The sequence below is a fragment of the Pezoporus wallicus genome, unplaced genomic scaffold, assembly GCF_028554395.1.
Source record: "Pezoporus wallicus isolate ANWC-B61680 ecotype Strahan unplaced genomic scaffold, APGP_CSIRO_Pwel_v1 contig_7904, whole genome shotgun sequence".
Classification (NCBI taxonomy): domain Eukaryota; kingdom Metazoa; phylum Chordata; class Aves; order Psittaciformes; family Psittacidae; genus Pezoporus; species Pezoporus wallicus.
Genome location: NW_026639904.1, coordinates 318,529 through 331,807, shown reverse-complemented (window position 1 = coordinate 331,807; position 13,279 = coordinate 318,529). Strand labels below are relative to the sequence as shown.

Here is a 13,279-nt window from a genome sequence, read left to right as displayed (position 1 = left end):
TAGAGAAAACATCAACACACTGTAACACATAGCAGGGCTTGTTCAGTCGATGATAGCCCTTTCACAGTGGGCATTAGTATCACCTCTACAAGAGCCAGTAGTGACCCAGCAGCCTAGCCACCAAAAACTATATGAAGACAAGCAGTCTTGGTCTCAGAAAGTTTTAGAGGATTAGCTTATCTCAATGGGCAAACAGAGGTAGGAATCTTGTTGTCCGAAACTTAAAATAAGAAGCACAATGGGAAAACAGGAAATAAGCCTGAAAATCCCAAGACTGCTAACCCTAAACACATTAAAAAATACCACAAGCTTGTTTAAGGAATTACTGTACTTCAGACCCCTGTGATATTTCAGTCTCCTCACTTGTCTGCTGGTGTTGAGATAAATGAATTCAATGTTTTGACATTCTTCTCAGTCACAGAGGTTAGGCATTTATTTGTTTGTATAATGATAGCAAATACCCTCGTATTACCACAGCTATGGGAGCTGAGAGTTGTAGAAGCCCTTAAAAATCCTGACCTTGCAATAAGGTTGTGAGTGTTGCCATGAGTGAACTCCAAAGACATTTCTGAAGCCTGTACAAGCTCTGTCCCTTCTGACTTGTGACTGAGCATATAGTACAAGAAATCCCACTGAAGCCAACAGAAGTTAAAATCCCCTTTACTTGAGGTGCTTGGTGCTTTGCAGGATCAGAGCATAAGAAAGGCTTATAAATTAATACAATCAGAGTGATTTTTTTCTTTAACCGCACCTTTTTAACTGTGTAGCAATCTTTAACACCACCTTTTAAGAGAAGTCTGACTCTAAGAGGATAAGCATAATACAGCAAATTTGAAAAATTCCCTGACTCCCCAGCACCACACATTCAAGTCTCAGGGTCATGGAACCCTTCACCTTTTTCAGATAGATAAGATGACTACTGCAATATTTAATACAAGATAAGCCACACAAGCATTTGACTTGATTTGACCTCTCAGACAGCTTACAGACCCAAGAGCTTGTGTAACCTGAACCTCTGCAAGGAAATGGATATTTCTGCGTTCTCCTGCAACTCCAAGAAGTGGCGTCTTTGGAAACATGAAATATAAAACGTGCTAAAAGCTGTTAGACAGCAATACTCCTGAACACATTTCTTTAGCTGTATTCACTACTGTCAGTGGCCAAAGCTTATATTCACCCAGGTACACTACCAAGCTGAGCTCCAGGCATCTGTACAACTATAAAGCTCCATTCCAGAAGTAGCAGCACATCAGAGGCAAATGGCAGGTATACCAGACAGCTCTACTAGGCCAGACCAAGGGCCACCTCACCCAGTGCCTTGTCCTCAGTAGTGGCCAAAGGCAGATGCCTAGAAAGCAGAGTAATAAGAGAGCTAATTGGTCCTCGTTGTTGGCACGCATGCTGTTAGAGACTGCTTGGGCCTCTGACAATTTATGATACAGCCTTCCCATGAGCCACAGGTGGTTTCTGCCCGTTTAACAACCATGTCCTCACTCCTCTGAGCTTTCGTCACCCACCAAACCTGTGCCAAACAGCACCACAGAGCTTGCCTAGGTATTACATGAAGAATTGCCACCTCTTCTAGGCTCTGACCTGCCACATGCAGCCCTCCTTTGAAACTAGCGCATGTATCAAAACAGCAAACAATCAACGCTTACTCTCTCCTTGTCCCAGTCACGGCTTTAGAGACAGCTGATACATCCCCTCTCCACCACCCCTTTTCCAGACCAAAATGTCTTGACGGCTGGTGTTTACCACTGGCTGTCTCTCATGGTTCTTGGGGGTCTTCTGTGGCAGGAGGTGGCATTATGGGACACTCAGGGTGCTGGCACACTGCTGACTGAGGCAGCGACCTGCTGGTGTTGGCTGGTTATCCCCCAGCTGCCATGGTGGCCAGGCAACCCCTGTGCTGGTGGCAGGAGCCCCCCATGACACCCTTTCCCACATCAATTAGGAACCAGCCAGAACAAATCCACCTCAGCAGCCATGGCTGCACAGGGCAGGCTCCCTCCCAGCAGTCAATCAAGGTGGCTATGCAGGAGACGCAGGAGGCAGCTGCCCCAGTTAGTGGGAAGCGTTGGGGGACACAGGGGCTGTGCCTGGTCAAGGAGGTGGTGGCAGGATGGCTGCCCCGCACCAGCTGGTGGGTTGCTGGGAGAAACCAAGGTGAGAGCTGGCAGCCAGGAAGGCAGCGTAAGCCTTGGGTGGGAAGAAAAGAGGCATGCCATGAGCAGTCAGTATGGACAGACCGCAGGCTGGCTGGCTGCCTGCTGCCTTGGAAAGTCACGGGCTGTGCACCTGCAAGGTACTGGTAAGGTAACAAGGACATAGTCCTTGTTCAGAAATTGTTTTGCATCCCCCACTTGCATTACATCAGCTTCACCCATGACACTTCATTTTCTAGCAATCACTCGTGTGTAATTTGCCTTGTATTTGTTTTTCATTTGCTGCTCAACAATGAGCTGATACTTTCAGTAATGACACACTATAAACCTAAGATCCTGCTCCTAAGTGACAATGGGCAGCTCAGAAACAACTATTTTGCATGGAAAGTCTAGATGGGTTTATGGAAGTACATCACTCTATTTGCATGTAACTTGGTGGTATGGCAAACACACTTCCTGTTTGGTGGGACAGATATACAGGCATAAAGTTATTTTCTTCATTAGAAAACACGACCAAAGAAAGATAGCTGAGAATATCCATCTCACACAATAGTCCTGATGGTATTTTGAGTAAAACACAAGCTCTGATCCACCAGAGAAGTCGGTCAAGAGAAGACAGCAAGCTGCAAGTGGGCAGCAAGGACAGCCACAGGCCTGGCCATGCTCCACAATGATTCTCCCATTCTCCCTTAATCGGCTGGCCGGGAGTCCTTAGATTTTCATACAGCTTCTGTACAAGTGTTTCTACTCACATGAAATACATACAGTTTCCGAGTATATTAACCCTGTCTTCCCATGTGACAAGGTTTCTAGTAGTGGCTACTGTCACAAAAGAAAGCAGTTGGTGCCTGAAGAGAGGTACTTAGAGCTTGCCTGCCAGCTTAGTTCAGGCTACAGTACTTCTGATGTACCAGGAGATGCTGTCATTCGTATTATTGTGTCATCCAAATCTGCTCTGAAAAAGGTTCTTACCTGTTGGTAAGGACATAAGTGGCTCATCTACAGCTGAGGCTCTGGTCGTGCTACATGTAGACTAGCAATAGTGGAAAATTCGCTAGTGCAGACAATTTAAGACAGCCAAATATCAACCAAATATCAGTAAGCTTTTTCAAAGCATTCCTATTTCAGAAGCAGTAATTCCTTATGAAAGTATTTCCATTTCTTCTTTTGTGCTTCAGGGTGCACTCCAAGTGCCTCTGAAACTCCAGGACAAAGATTCTTGTCTGAATCTGAGCGTTCTCTAAATAGCAATGGTATTTTGAAATTGCCTGTAAATTCTCAGAAACTTGGGGATTCCCCCCCCTTTCTGCTGTGGCATCAATAGAAACTATAGACGACAACAATTCAAACTGCATAGCTGGAACTGAGATTCTCATGCTAACCCAGTATTAAACAACAAAGATATGTGTATTGTTTAGAATGATTTATGAGAGCTTCTGGAGAAGCCAGGACCACTTCAAACCACTTTGACTAATAAGAAAAAAATCACTACTAAATAATTTTAGGGAAAATACTGGATGTAAATCAATTAAGAATTTTGATATGTTCTTAACAGTATACTTATCTGATAAAAAACCTGACAAAATCTTTCATTTCCACTATTATTGCATTTATTTATACAAATAAAGAAATTCCTGTTCCAATTTATGCCATTGACAAGCTTGTAAAGTGTTTAAACTCATCAATGGCATAAATGAGTGGTTCCCAAGCTGTGATTCATGCACAAGTAGTTGTGTTTAAGCTACTTCTGGGTGGTATATGATATAAAGTTGCCACTACCAATGGATGGACCCTCTAAGACTGTGGTCTCCAAAGTAGGATGCACACAAGACCATCCATGAGGGTGCAGGAAGAAATAGTTTTTGTGTGGCATTAATAAATATTTAAAAAAATGTTATTTCATCTATTTCATCTTTCGCTTATCCTTTTTCTTATTTCTATTTTGTGTATGTTTTATAATGTACATAATGTATTAGCACATGTATATAATTCATAAATAAATGATTATACATATACTGAGAGTACATGCTCAGAATTTTTTTCTGATAGGGGCACACGATCCAGAAATTTTGGAGACCACCTTTTTAAGGATCAGTCCGTAAAGCACCAAAGTGGGTCCCATGATTCGACAATTCTCCCCTACAAAAACTGGCAAATGTTTCTTGGGACTTCATGCAAAGACCACTGAAATAAATAGAAGCCTTTCCAGAAACTCACGTGGGTTTGGGTCAGGCCCATAAGAATTACAGCAGCAGAGATAAGAGTAGGTATCTGGCATTCCTGAACCCTGTTCATAGAGCCCTGATGACATTACACTCCATAATGTATTTTATAGATGGAGAGGAAGGTAAAAGTGGTTATATGTAATTCCGCATAGCAAGAGTATTTTTATGATGAATACATAGATAAATATAAAAATCAAGTATTGATATAGAGCAGGATAAACATTTGTTTAGTAAAGGGCATAATTAAAAAAACATAAATTTAGCTGTCAGCTATGTACTTTTTCTAGTGTTACGCAACAATCATAAAAAGCATAACACTTGACACTGCTATTGTAAAATAACTAGTACACAACCCACAAGTTTTGACAAAAAATCGCATTCTGTCATCCTAAAAATGGGTGCCATCTTATTTCTTAGCCCATGAGTTGTCCACTCAGGAACACAGCATTGCTTCTAACAAGTGGCACTTTGTGGTATGAGACAACATTCCCTTCTGTCATGGATTTGGTTTATTGTCGACAGCTATGTTTGTGTAGCATTGATCAGCACGAGTTTCTCACTGACCATAGAGCCAGAGATTTAACAGGAGCCGTGCTTATACCTGATGCCAATCACACCGTCCCTCAAGCAGTTCAAAGCCACCTTCTTTTCTCAGATCTGAATGATTAAGAAGGGCACGTGAAACATAGCTATTGCTGCTGCTGCACTCTAGAAGTGTTGCAGTGTAATGAAATTTCGCATTGTACTGGATGCAAAAAGATGACTGATGCTTCCAGATCATCTTTAATTGAATAAAACACATGGTTATTCATAATATTTAATTATAGAGGATATAATTGAAATTACATTAGCTCTAGAAGAATGTGCAAATATAAAATCAGGGCAGCATTTTAGCACTGACTCACTACTCCTCCACTTTTGTTAGTATGATCAATAGGACATTGACTGATGGGTCTGCACTGGACTGTTCTCTAGGTACTGGCACACTTGTGCTATGGCTGCTGCCGTAATTTCAACCTATACATAAGGGAGGGGCTCAAATGGTTTCAGACAGTGCAGAGGGGCTCATTCTTTAGTCTGGCCTCATGAAAAATTACTGCAAACATGTTACTGGCTACACCTATTTTAATGTAATTAAAAGACTGGATAAATCAGTGTGCAGCAAATACCCCCCTTTATATATGCACTAATGATCCTAGTCTTACAAGAGAGCTTTCCTTAGTGTCGGGTCACAATATCTGGTTGGCCTTTCAGCACTGCAGAGGCAACAGAAGTTGGTAGCCTGAATAGCCCAGTGGCCACAAGGGCTCTATGGCACCACCAAGCTTTTGTAGCTGTGCCTGCTGCTCAACAGACTTGCTTGTTTCCACGCTCCTGGCAGAGCAGGCAGTGCCTCTCTCAGCTGTCCTGCCTTAAAGATCACTGCTATTGTTAGCGTGGTAAAGAGCCCCTGTCACTGCCTCCAAGTGCTTTACAATGCCAACATATTTTCTTAGGGTAAGTCCCATTATGTGTTTTTTATAAAAGGGGAAGCCAAGTCACAAAATGTTTAGGCGGCTTATCCAAGACTACAAAGCAGCACTGAAGTGGGAATTCGTATGTAACTCTTGGGGAAAGCAGCATATTTCACCAAATCATGCTGCGTCTCACCCATAAATAATGATACCTGGATTCAGCACTTTCAGATCTTCTAGCTATTCTGTCCCTGACTGATGGCTAATGGAATGAACTGCTTTTATCCCCCAAAACCTGAAGAGAAATAGGGTATATTTCAAGCTTATTTTATGACTGAGCCCATTGTGGGACAGATAACAAGGTTGTGGTTCCCAGGAAACTTTTCATTATAATCTGAAGTTGGCAATTTTCTAATGCATATAATATTTTAAAATAGAAACTCCAAGGGAGAAAGACTGGTAAAAGCAGTCTTGCTTTTCACCATGCAGGAAAAGACTAGCAAACTCATATATCCCTGTTTGCAACCAACCGCCCCCCCCCCCCCCCCAAGCCTTTGGGCTTGCACTTCAGGTAGGGTGAGGTTGCTGAGGCTTTTGAAGGTAGTCTGTCAGACAGAGACAGGGGGACCCCAACGTCAGTATCCAGGTTCATACATTACCTCTTCACTGGCAGCACCCCAATTCTACAGTTCACAGAGGTGAACAAGAAGGGCACAAAGCCTACTGCACACCTCCAGTACACCTCCATAAGGTTTATGTTTATATGAATGTGGTTTCTATTATTGGTTTATAGTTTGTAGCATGTCAACAGGAGATAAAAAGGAAAGATGGCTGAGGAATTAAATTATCTATATTGCTGAGCAAGCTTATTTCAGTTCACCTGAAATAGGTGGACTTAAATTTCCCACCTGACATGGTAAGGTAGAAAAGGTTATGTTACTCTTCAGCTCAAAATGCACCTGTCTGGGAAGCCCTAACATCCCTCATTAAAAGGGATAGTGCATGACCTAGCATTGAGGTTAATACTAATATGGTTCCTTGGAGCCATTACCATTATACTCTGAATGTTGTTCTAAACACTGGCCCCCTAATTGATAAACAGACTTGGCCAGTTTCAGACCTCAGAGACAAGTGGCTAGAATTGGAGATAGCTATCCCTTGAAATGGACAAGGAGAGAAAATGTCTACTTTTTTTCTGCATTAGGTGTCTGCAGAAATTTAATCAATCTTCATGTGATCCCCATAGTTCACAGATAGAGCTACAGTGCTTGAAGGAAATAGGTTATCTTTTCCCACTGTGAGCTGCTATTTCTGGGGAGCATTTGATGCAAGCCTGAACTAAGCATGCAATCTGAATTTGAAAGGACCATTAACCAGGAAAAATTAAGAAAATACATAGAAATGACTGAGCTCAGATGGCCAGTTTTCCAGCTATGACCTTTAATTCTCCATAAAGAGAAGGTGCCTTAGAAAGTCAAACATTCTCACCAGTCTGGTTATTTAAACAGAATGGTGAATGATACTGTATGTGTGGAAAGAATTCAAAACCAGTCTGGGTGAAAGAAAAAAACTGCAGTTATAACCCAGCCTTTTTTTAAAGAAGAAAAATTAATATTTAAAGCACATGGTATATTATTTCATCGATCTTACACAGTGCAACTAGTCTGAATATGTAATTGTACCAGCCTTATATATAAACTGTGAATGAAATCTATTTTTCTCAAAAAAAAAAATCTATCAGAATACTCAACATATATGTATGTATGAAAGGTATATCTATATATATATACATTTAGTGACAGAGTGTAAGCATGCAAACAAGGTCTTAGGTCTTAAACAACTTGTAAGCCACCACATTAAGTTACTTATACAAGACTAAACCATCAAAAACTCAGCTCAGGCTTTATTTCAGAGGTGTTTAGAGTCCAAATGGGTTCATCCATATCAAACTGCCTGAATAAGAGATACACATATCCTCACTGACAACTTTCAATACAATATATGCTTGCTGGCACTAAATTTTTGACTGAATCATGGCCAGAGCACACAGATGAGTTGAACTTCATGCACTACATATCAGTGAACTAGTACTTACATTCACAGGCAAAGAAAATTTGCTTTACAGAAGTGTCATTCCCCTACGCTATCTAAATTTTGTGAAATGAACAGATTTGTTACCTATCTGAGGGTACAACCCTCATTCTCTGAAAGGAATCACGTAACTGCTGAATGTGTGAAGAATGTTACTACCTTCTGAGTAAAAAAGACATTAACAGCAACAAAACAAATCGCTTATCAGGTATAGGTTTAAACCCAAGGCTTTTTAAAGGAGGAATTTATGAGTTCCTAGTCCAATATGTATTTATTAAAATTGTATTATCATAACACCTAATGACGTAGGTCACTGGCCATCACACTCTTACACTTGGCATTGTATAAGCACTCATCAAAGCAAAGCGCATTCCCCAGATAGTTTACAATTCAGTTATAAACAAAGATACAAGAGGCACACAGCATGGAAAGCACGAATAAACAATAAGATTGGTTAATGTAATGGAATAGATTGAAAATGTTGCTTTGATGTGGCTCTTCTTCCACATTTTGGCCTTCAAACAGTCATTAAAAATAGTTAAAATACCTGATTTTTTTTCCTAATAATACTTTCCCCGGTGACCATATGCCACAGGGATGCTACACAATCACAAATGGGAAAAATACCAAAGATCATAAGGGGAATGAGTCATGAAGCAGTGAGACATGTTCTAAAAATATTTACAAATCCTTAGTTAGGAAGAAAAGGGGATGTTGCAAATAACACTTCTTGGGCAACAGGATTCTTTGTGTGGATAAATGGCACATGTGACTTAACAAATAGCAAGCTTTTCATCTGAGACCAATTTTCAAAGTGCTTATGAATATCTCTGTCCTGAATTTCTTCCTCGATTTTTGCTTAAACTATCATGAGTCTTACAGGTGGAAAAAGGACAAGTTTAATCGGGGCAACTGTAAGCCTTTCATCAATTCAATTATCCTTTAAAGGACTCACTCATTGAACTTAGCCATGAAATGTTAGAGTTGCAGGGCTGCTCCTGTCTATCAGCTTGTGTCCCTGATTTCTTTGTACACTTAGGGATGTTTCATCTTTTGAGAAATGTGACAGTCTGCCTTTTGAGACTGCCCTTGGCACAGCTCCATTGCCAATATATTGACAGATATAAGGTAGCATGGAAAGCGAAGCAGTTCACACCTTGTGTCTGTCAAGCTGCTTTCGTCTTCAGACACAGGATCTTTAAAAACTACTACAGGACTTTTCAAACCATTCACTTACATTAACTGCATCTGATTTTTACTTTTTTTCCAGGGATCTATGGATCTATAGCAGTATCACGTCATACTTAATTTCCCAGTATCTTTACTTTTTGGAAAATATAATTAGAATATATTATTGTATCTCCAAGCATACACAGGGCTTATCTTTGAAATGTTCCTTTGCTGTCAGAAGAACAGGCTCAGAATGGGGAGAAGGATTCACTGATACTGCCAGTATTTCTGACATTTGCGACTGAAATGTGAGTTGATTATTTCTATATGTAAACTTGAATTTGCAGTTTCTCTTCCCTCCATTTTGAAGAGGGATGAAGAGAGAGAGTCGTTTTGGAGTAAGATAAAACCAAACATATCACCTCTAACAACATACTCATTTATAAAGCTTAAATTCAAAACAAAGCAGGACTAGCCGTGGAACATTACAGACATCTTCATGAGGTCAGCCATCATTTCTGATTTTGCAGGACACACAGATATGCAGCTGTACTGATATCAACACTTCTTCTGGGGGATAACACTATACAAATTAGCCAACACTGGGATTTTCTCCTTGTTTTGCCTTATATGAATATTATTGTTCTAGTGGCCTAGTACCTCAGCTAGGAAACATGATGGTTCAGATCCTGCTGAAAAGCATTTTTTCTTAAAATAAACACTTCTGCAAACATAGTAGAAAACAGCAAAATTACTTTTTATGTTGCTCCTTTTGTCCCTTAGTTCCTTTAAGATGTTCCTTTAAGATGTTTGTTCCTTTAACATAAAAATGCCAAAATACCAAAAGACATATTCAAAGTTAATTTTCTTGAATTTCAGTTTAGAGGAAGTGAATCTCTTGAGAGGGAGGGAGGGAGGGAGGGAGGTAAGTCTATAGATAGATAGATAGATAGATAGATAGACAGCCAGACACCCACATACTCTAATTTTCGGTCTTTAACCAAAGTCACCAGCCTAATGCTAACACAAAATATTTACTGGACCTTAAGATTTCTTGCCATTTTATGGCATTTTCATCTTATGTTCTTGCATACAAGGTTTAAGAATGGTGCAGCTTCAAAATTACATGATAAAATTTTTTAGTCAGTAGTTGGAAGCACATTTAAGAAGGGACTTAAGAAATTCACATTGTACATCAGCCTTTAAAATCACTGGCAAATATTTCCTAGTCAAAGTAGTAAATACTTGGACTAATGTAGAATGAAAGACCCATGGCTTGGTACTGGGTTGCTGTCCTTTTTATCAGTGAAGTAATCATGTGTCCAGCTAATGCTAGACTGTGTTGCTGTCAATATCACTTTCAAGTTATTAGGTCAAATCAATGCTGGATAAAAGGAAAAATGGTGGTCAACAGGCAATCTAGCTTTCAGTTTATCACTCCCTTGAGGATTTGCATTATCCTTTCTTTTTCTGTTCTCAAGGTTAGCTCTAGCTAGACTATTTCTAGCTTCAACTTCCTGGAGATAATGCACATCCACAATAGCCTTGCTCCTCCAACATCAGTGTGCCCTTCCACCTGAGTAAGCAGAGTCTCATCTTTTTTTCTATTCTTTGTGACCTTTTCTTGGGTTAAAAGGTCACTCCTGAAGCAGACAGGTTTCACTTCTTATGGTGATTGCAGTGCAGAAAGCAGGCTTCTACCTTGTTAGAAGTGACATCACTGTACATTAAAGACATCATATCTCCTTTCATATTAAAATGCCTGTCAGTTCTGCTGCTCACAGGCTGTAAATCTGCCACAGTATCCTGTGCTTGGGAGCTTTCATTATGAAAATATGGAAGATAAGCAATCTGCTTTGCTGTCAAAAGGAAAAAGTAGTCTGATAGGTTACTTTAAAAATAAACACACAATTTCTTAAACATGGATTATTTAATGTGGGGCAATTTTTGAAAGTGATCCCTTTTTTCCAATTCCTAAAAAAAAATAAATAAAAGAAATCAAGCTTAAATAACAATATGAGTAAAGCATGAACAGACAGTCCTATAGAATTTATTAATGCATAGATTTTGCACTTTCTTGTGCAGTAAATCATTAGGTTTTCCCTTTGACTTTGGCCCTCCAGCCTTGAGGGAAATAACATATGAGAATTTAACCTGGTTTTCATCCTTATATCATATAGATAAAAAAAGACTTTTTATGTTCTGCAAGAAAGTGACAACATTCAGCTCTTATGCATATGACTTTAGAAAATAAAGACAGTAGAAAAATACCTCCTAAACAGCAAAGAAAATAATAAATAATTACCGATAATTTTCTCATCATCATATCATTATGTTATTATATAATTATATTATAATATATATTAGTACATATCATCTCTCATCGTAATGGCATCCTTTGGATATTGATAATACCTTGCTATTATATAAAGTTTTCATCCATTGATCTGAAAGCACTTTAGATATATAATTCTCCTTGTTTAACAGGAGGGAAACTGAAACACAGAGAGGTGAGATGACCTGTCTTAACATTGAGAGCAGCTCAGCAACAGAAGCGGGAACAGATCCTGCATCTCCAGACTGGCCTGTCCAACACTTGATTTGCTTCTTTCAAAGTGGAAATTTGCATCATTTACTGGTGTACCCCTGAATTGTTCACACAGCATGTGATTATTTGTTCATTAATGGGCTAAAATTACTGCAGGTATTTATTATTTAAAAGTTAATAAAACTCTTTAACCGTTTTGTGCAAATTCCCCATTTCCCTGCTATTCCCCATTTCCATTAGAATTTCCTTGAATTGAGGAAACTTCAGCATAGTATGTGTATTTCAAATTTCACCTTCCAAATGACACTCCGTTGTTGATACTCTGAATGAGGAGCTGAAATGAGTAGCTCAAGAGTTATTTATGGACGATGAAGCCTTTCACCTCCAAGGCATTGATTTTAATGTCTGAACCCTATATCCAGAGATAGATAGATATATTTAGGCTGCGCTGTGTGCATTATGTGAAATCAATTGGTAGTGTCAGTGTCATAAAAAAGAAAAAAAATCATACCAAACCAAAATTATTTGGATAAGGAAGGCAAGTGCATAGGAAAAATGTAGTATCTGTGAAGATAACATGTTTGGGATATGGTCTGATGAAGTGAGATCAGAGGACTCCACATATGTCATGGAGGAAACCAGAGCATGTGTCACTCAGTGGAGATGGACATGAAATGAAACAAGAAAACAAAGAAAAGAAATTCATGGTATGAGCAAGCTTGCTTCTTCACCTTCCAGCTTCTCCTGAATATGGAGGTGATTTTCTTCCTGTTCTCTTGTAGAACGAAGTCCTCTGTTTATGTAGAGCAGAGCAGAGTGAAGTAATGAGAGCTGTAGTTCTTTAATGATCCAAGTCATAAGGATTTATAACCCATTTTACAGCAATGTTGCCAATACCCTCCTAGCCACAGAAGCCTGAAAGGACTACTGATCAGGCTTTTGTATCATCTTTCTTCTCAGAAGAGCCTTTTGAACCTTTTCAGTTTCACAGTCACAAGTCTTGTCTATACTGCATGCCTTCTTAGCATTCTCCACTGTTTTTAGCACCCATTCAGGTCCACTGGCAGCAGCAAGGGTGCAATTTTTGATGACAGGTGGTCTGGATTGCTATAGGCCCTTTACATTACTTTCCTCTAAATCTTCTAGGTAGGATTAGATGAGTAAGAAAACATAGGTGTTGTTTTTGCCCTAAAGCTCCTACAATTTTTAGGACTAGTGGAGCTGCACTGATAGCACATATGGCAGTTTTGCCTGAAAGCCAAAGAACGGACCACAGAACAGTGAGTCAGTTGCCCTGCATCATTCCCCTTTCCTAGAAGATAATATTCATCCATACCCCTTACCACAGTCATCTGGAAAAGTTAGTACATAACCTTCAATATTGTTTTATATAATTTTCCCAGCAATATATTTTTTCTTGTAAAAGTAGTCAGAACTAAAGTATATAGGAATATTATCTTGCATGTGTGAACACCAGGAAATCGGATCTGAACATCACATTTGAGGTTATACTACCTTTGAAACTTTTATATCATTCACAGGCCCCGGTGACTGGATCACAGGCAGTGACACTAATACTGACAGATCTATATTTATAGATAGCATTCTTATTTTGGCTAGGGTATC

The 13,279-nt window shown here is 39.5% G+C and overlaps 1 long non-coding RNA gene across 2 annotated transcripts; it reads left to right on the top strand.

Annotated features, from left to right (window-relative positions):
* Positions 1-2,257: 2,257 nt before the first annotated feature.
* Positions 2,258-11,847, top strand: LOC130603179 (uncharacterized). Of its 2 annotated transcripts, none has more exons than XR_008973077.1 (3): positions 2,258-2,305; positions 9,206-9,413; positions 11,593-11,847. It is a non-coding gene; the product is annotated as an uncharacterized LOC130603179 (long non-coding RNA). The 2 variants fall into 2 exon arrangements; XR_008973078.1 differs by having other exon boundaries at positions 2,258-2,316.
* The last annotated feature ends 1,432 nt before the right edge of the window (positions 11,848-13,279 follow it).